The 6,767-nt window shown below is 42.0% G+C and overlaps 1 non-coding gene across 1 annotated transcript in view; it reads left to right on the top strand.

The window, feature by feature from the left end:
* Positions 1-6,292: 6,292 nt before the first annotated feature.
* LOC115768992 overlaps positions 6,293-6,767 on the top strand; it is a 1,994-nt gene continuing 1,519 nt past the window's right edge. Inside the window, exon 1 of the ribosomal RNA XR_004018668.1 lies at positions 6,293-6,767. This exon is cut by the window's right edge and continues 1,519 nt beyond it. This is a non-coding gene — a ribosomal RNA (small subunit ribosomal RNA).

Genomic DNA, 6,767 nt, shown 5'->3' with positions numbered 1-6,767 from the left:
ATGTATTATTAAATTAGTACATGATGACCTTAAGGTGAATGGTAGCATTTGGAAAAAATATCGCCATTATAGATGACATGTCAAAAAACCTATATAGGGAGTGGTGTCGAGCAAGGCATGTCATATGAAAAATTTTAAATATGGTAAATTCATATGACTGTGGAGTGTTGCCTTGCCGGCATAAGTCAATTATATTAAAATAAAAAGAATAATGAAGTTATATAAATGTATTATTAAATTAGTACATGATGACCTTAAGGTGAATGGTAGCATTTGGAAAAAATATCGCCATTATAGATGACGTGTCAAAAAACCTTTATAGGGAGTGGTGTCGAGCAAGGCATGTCATATGAAAAATTTTAAATATGGTAAATTCATATGACTGTGGAGTGTTGCCTTGCCGGCATAAGTCAATTATATTAAAATAAAAAGAATAATGAAGTTATATAAATGTATTATTAAATTAGTACATGATGACCTTAAGGTGAATGGTAGCATATGGAAAAAATATCGCCATTATAGATGACGTGTCAAAAAACCTATATAGGGAGTGGTGTCGAGCAAGGCATGTCATATGAAAAATTTTAAATATGGTAAATTCATATGACTGTGGAGTGTTGCCTTGCCGGCATAAGTCAATTATATTAAAATAAAAAGAATAATGAAGTTATATAAATGTATTATTAAATTAGTACATGATGACCTTAAGGTGAATGGTAGCATTTGGAAAAAATATCGCCATTATAGATGACGTGTCAAAAAACCTATATAGGGAGTGGTGTCGAGCAAGGCATGTCATATGAAAAATTTTAAATACGGTAAATTCATATGACTGTGGAGTGTTGCCTTGCCGGCATAAGTCAATTATGTTAAAATAAAAAGAATAATGAAGTTATATAAATGTATTATTAAATTAGTACATGATGACCTTAAGGTGAATGGTAGCATTTGGAAAAAATATCGCCATTATAGATGACGTGTCAAAAAACCTATTCATTTTTTTTTTTTTTTTTTTTTTTTTTTTCCTTTTTTTTTTATTGATTTAATACTATCCTTCGTGGACAACCATTAAATTGTATAATTATAAACTTAGCTTATGTGTATTTCATGTATTGAACTTAGTATAGCTGTTGTTCTTAGAGAGAGTTAAATGGCTATGTTATTCCATGACAGAAGGTCAAATGGCTATATTGTCCCATGGGAGATCCAGTGGGTGGGCTCTGCAGAGTCTTCTCCTTTGTTGTCTGTTGTCTAGCAGACAAATGGTTAGTGTGTTTGGATGGTTGTGTAATCGATTGATATATCGTCTGCTGCTTTTGGCAATTTCGTCTTTTACCCAGGGGAACTTGAGAACATCGTGGATAGTGGCGTTATCATGATATATATGTGCGTTTGTAGCGATGCGTAATGATTTGTTTTCGAATGTTTGGATGATCCGGATATTGGACTTGCTGGCTGTACCCCAGAGCTGGATTCCATAGGTCCAGATTGGTCTGATGATCGCCTTGTAGGTCAGAATCTTGGAGGAGGTGGAAAGCCTTGATCTCCTGCCCATAAGCCAGTAGTAGGCTTTTAGTCGCTGCTCACACTGGTTTCGCTTTTTTATTAGGTGTGCTCTCCAGGTGAGTTTCCTGTCTAGCGTTATTCCCAGATATTTAGGATTGGGTTCTTCTGGTATTGTGACTCCGTCTAGTTGAACTGGTGGACAGTTACCCGAGCGGAGTGCAAAGGTTGTCGCAGTTGACTTGTCGCCATTGACTGTAATGTTCCACCGCTTTTGCCAGTCGTTGACGAGGTTCAATTGCATCTGCATCAGTGAGCTAGCTTCGCCAGGTGATTCCGAGATGGTGAGAAATGCCGTGTCGTCGGCGTACGTGGCAACGCGCACGTTTGGGTTCCCAGTGACGGGCAAGTCAGCTGTGTATACGTTATAGAGCAGCGGACCCAGAACACTTCCTTGAGGGACACCAGCATGAATGTGTTTGGTGTTGGACACTGCTTCCCCGCATTTAACTCGGAATGTTCGGTTCTCCAGATATGAAGCAAGAAACAAGAAGTAGGCGTGTGGGAGGTTACCCTTGAGCTTTTGCAGGAGCCCAGGATGCCAAACTCTGTCAAAGGCTTGTTTGACATCGAGGAATACGGCGTAGCAATATTTTTTCTCCTCAAACGCGTCGAGGATAGTTTGAACAACTCTGTGGCATTGTTCCGGGGTTCCGTGACAGCGCCTGAAGCCAAATTGGTGATCCGGGATCAGACCGGCCTCGTCCAATACTGACAAAACTCTACTCAAAAATACTCTTTCTAGTATCTTGGAGAGCGCTGGCAGTAAACTAATCGGGCGATAGGAGGCCAGATTAGCTTCAGGTTTACCAGGCTTAGGTATCATTACTACTTGCGCACTTTTCCATTGCGCTGGGAAGTAGCCGATTTCCATGCATCTGTTATATATTTTGGTGATGAACGAGATGCTTCTTTGCGGTAGTAGCTTTAATGCCATTGCATTGATACCATCATCGCCTGGGGCTTTTTGTTGTTTAGCGCAGTTATGTATTCCGCTATCTCCTCTTCATGTACCGGTGGAATCGTTTCCGTTCCTTCGGGCGGTACACTTAGCTGGTGTGCAGTTTCGGCTGCTTCGTCTGGCGTGCACCTGCTGAAAGGGGTGAATACAGTTTCTAAGTGTTCGGCAAAAGCATTGGCTCTGTCAGTTTCCGTTCTACACCAACTGCCATCAGTTTTTCTTACTGGGTTGATTCTTTTCTGTGGCTTTTTAATGTGCTTGGTTACTTGCCACAGATTGTGTTGTGAGTCGTTAGGGGCAAGCTGCGTGAGAAAACTATCTAGGGCATCTTTTCTCAGAATCTTGAGTGTCTCTTTCAGTTCCTTGGTGATTCTATTTAGGACTGTCTTGTCCCTTGGGTTCCTGGACAGGAACCAGACCCGCCTCAGACGCCTTTTTTCAGCAAGCAGCTCGGCCACTTGTTGTGACCAGAGGTGAACGTCTCTATTTTCAACTCTGGGCCGGTTTGAGAGTCTTGGCGCCGCATGTGACGCCGCGTTGTGGATATGAGTTGTTAGCTCTGTGACTGCCGCTTCGATGTCCTCCGGGCTATTCAGTGGGGGGCTGGGATTGGTGCAGCTGTCCAGCCAGGTTTGATATTTGCCAATATCAGTGGCTTTATATATAAGCTTCTTGCGGGCAGACTTCCGCATGGCTGCAGCAAATACAGAGATGGCTATGGCGCTGTGATCAGATAGGAGGTCCTCTACTTCTCTGACTTGGATTCTGCCAGTATCCAAATCACGAGTTATCGCGATGTCCAGGACGTCTGGCACCTTATATGGGTCTGTAGGCCAGTATGTAGGTGCGCCTGTACTGTGGCAGTCGAGGCTTCTTAAGCGGGCTTGCCTGAACAGCGCGTAGCCTTTAGGGTTGTTTGTTCTGGAGCCCCACCAGGTGTGCTTTGCGTTGAAGTCTCCGCCTATTAGAAACCTTGTGCCTAGGCTGTCCAGTAGCGTCCCGAATTCTTCGTCCCTAGCATTGTGCTTGGGGGGGCAGTAGGCAGCGGCTATTGTGACGTCTCCCAGCGTGGTACTCACTCTTATTTTTGCGCACTGGATCCACTCCTCCAGAGTAGGGGGCAGGATCTCATAACTTATGTTGCTACGAATTAGAATGGCAGCTCCGCCGCGGGCTCTTCCGTTGGGGTGATTGGCTGAGATCAGGTCGTAGCCTCGCAGGCAGAAGTAAGATCTTTCAGAGAAATGGGTTTCGGATATGAGGAGAATTTCAGTATTTTTGGTCTTGCAGTAAAGCTCAACCTCAGGCCTGTTTTTGCACAGGCCGTTAGCATTCCAGATCGTGATCTCTAAACCTTCTTGCATAATGTGGAGCAAACAGTTTCCAGCATCTGTGTCATTTGACCTAGTATTTTATCCATCATTTTTTCAAACATGACCTCTAGCCTTGTCACTATCGCATTAAGTTGATTGTCCGGCTGTGAATCCGGGCAGGGAGCTTGATTTGCCTCGTAGGTGCTCTTTGCAGCCTTAGCAAAACTAATGTTTGCATTCACTTTGCTGGAGTTTAGGGGCAGTCCATCTCTTGGAGCTGTCTGTCTGTTTGCCGTTAAGAGGCTTTTTGCCTTCTTATAGGCTGGGCATCCTTTATATGAGGCCACATGGGGACCCTGGCAGTGCAGGCAGAAGGCCGGGTCACTGCTTTTCTTTGAGCATTCCGACGTGGAGTGTCCGCCTCCACATTTCACACATCTATGTTCCAGGTGACAGTATCTTTGAGTGTGTCCGTATCCTTGGCAGCGATAGCATTGGGGGACATCGTTAAACTTCAGTGGGGGCTCGACTGTAACCACAGAGCAGCAAAGCCTTTTGATTTTGTATGCCTCTTTGTTATTTTTCGCCGGCTCGAGATTTACGAAGAATATGTTTAGGGGTTTTTTTGTGCTTTTTTGTGTGAGGTTATACAGGTCTCTTACTTCGTGCCCGTAGTTGCTTAAACCTTCCTTGATCTCGTCCAGCTCAGTAGAGTGGTGCAGGCCTTTGACCACTATCCGGTAGGCTCTTTCGTCTCTGGGCTGAAAGGTCTGATACCGTTTGTTATTTTCATTGAGAAATGCCTTAAGTGCAGTGAAGCTAGCTTTATCTTGCGTCATTACTCTAATGTTGTTGTTTTTAGTGGCTTTATATGTAACTTCTACTGCTTTGCCAAGGGCGCCAGTTATGGCATTGGTAAGCGCTTTGATATTGGTCACGTCTGGAATAAAAATCGGTGGTGGCTTGATCGTCTTAGGTTCTTTAGCAAGCTCCTTATTTGGTTGGCCCTTAGCTAGTCCTATGACTTCAGTGGAGTCATCGCTGGCCGAAGATTCTTCGTCGTCTTCATCTGTAGAGAGTGAAGCAAATCTGTTACTTCTTAGATTTTCTCTAGCAGCTTTGCTGGTGCTTGGTCCGTCTGGTAGGTGTACGCGGGAAGGCTGTTTGTGCTGTTTGCGCGCGTGCTTCCTCCTTATTTCTCCAGGTTCGCTAGTGCAGCTCGAATTCTCAGAGTCAGGGTTGCTTGGTCTGGTGTTGGTCTTCTTCCTCTTGGTGCTGCTAGTTTTAATGAGCTGTATAGCACGTGGCTCGGCTTGCCAGTCCATCTTGTCCATCTTGTTGGTGAGGGGTACGGGGGAGCGGGAGTAAGCAAGCTGCCCGTCTGGCGAGCGTAAGCAGCGAGTGCTAGTCTGTGTTGTTGTTTGTTGCGTGTAAGCGTGTGCGTGTGTAAGTATTAGTGCGCCGTTATTTGCGCACGGCACGCAAGCTGACAGAGCGCAGTAACGGTTGCAGCGACCAATCAGAGCGCAGCTGGCCTGATAATTTCGCCGCAAACAACTGTTCTTTATGTTGCTTGTGTATTTGGAATGCTTCGCAGCGGTCCGCAGGCACGTCTTTACTCAACGAGTGTTCGATCGCGACTAAACCTATTCATGGTGTGCAGTGTGTGCTCATCACATTATATGCTGAAAGTATATAATTTTAAAAGTATGTCATATACTCGTTTTTTGAGTTATATATCGTTATTTGTTATGTTGTATAACATTTGGCTTACGGTATTAAGAAAAAGATAATTGTGAAATTTCAAGCCAAGATATGTTGTTTGTAATAATTTTATTGTTACTACATCGTGTAAACAAATGTGTTTCCTTTTATCGTAAAATTTAACATTTGCATCCAATGGAAATTCGATTCATACAGATGTATCAGATGTATGGACGATTAGTACGCTGGAAAAACAAAGTTTCTAAAATTTTTTGTAATTATTTTAAATATTTGTCATAAATGAAACTTTAACATTTTACATACTATGTAGTATAGTATGTGACTTGTTTTACCTAATATATTTTTATCGCATAATTATGTATGTAAGTTATACATATATAATTTATACATATAAATAAATTATCAAGTTTGTCATCTAAATTAAAATGTTTATTCCATTTTGGTATTAAACAATGTGTGATAAAATATATATTAAGTAAGTGTACATATAAAGATATTTTTGAACGAATTATATATATTTCATATAGATATAATATGTGGTGAATTTTAAAGTATGTGAAACGTAATTTAACGAACATGAAATGCTATGTAACAATGGCCATATTCGTTTATATTTAACATTAATATCTATTGTATGTTTTTTATTCAAAAATATATTAAGTTGTAATGTAAGTACATATTGTATATAAATATGTATGTATATTTTGTACATACAAATAATAAAAACATTATTCTGGTTGATCCTGCCAGTAGTTATATGCTTGTCTCAAAGATTAAGCCATGCATGTCTAAGTACACACGAATTAACAGTGAAACCGCAAAAGGCTCATTATATCAGTTATGGTTCCTTAGATCGTTAACAGTTACTTGGATAACTGTGGTAATTCTAGAGCTAATACATGCAATTAAAACACGGACCTTTTGGAACGTGTGCTTTTATTAGGCTAAAACCAAGCGATCGCAAGATCGTTATATTGGTTGAACTCTAGATAACATGCAGATCGTATGGTCTTGTACCGACGACAGATCTTTCAAATGTCTGCCCTATCAACTTTTGATGGTAGTATCTAGGACTACCATGGTTGCAACGGGTAACGGGGAATCAGGGTTCGATTCCGGAGAGGGAGCCTGAGAAACGGCTACCACATCTAAGGAAGGCAGCAGGCGCGTAAATTACCCACTCCCAGCTCGGGGAGGTAGTGACG

This window comes from Drosophila novamexicana, unplaced genomic scaffold, assembly GCF_003285875.2.
Source record: "Drosophila novamexicana strain 15010-1031.04,08,12 unplaced genomic scaffold, DnovRS2.1 tig00002157-arrow-arrow-pilon, whole genome shotgun sequence".
In the NCBI taxonomy this organism is placed as follows: Eukaryota; Metazoa; Arthropoda; class Insecta; order Diptera; family Drosophilidae; genus Drosophila; species Drosophila novamexicana.
The sequence above is the reverse complement of the archived record's forward strand: the minus strand, read 5'-3'. Positions and strand labels throughout refer to the sequence as shown.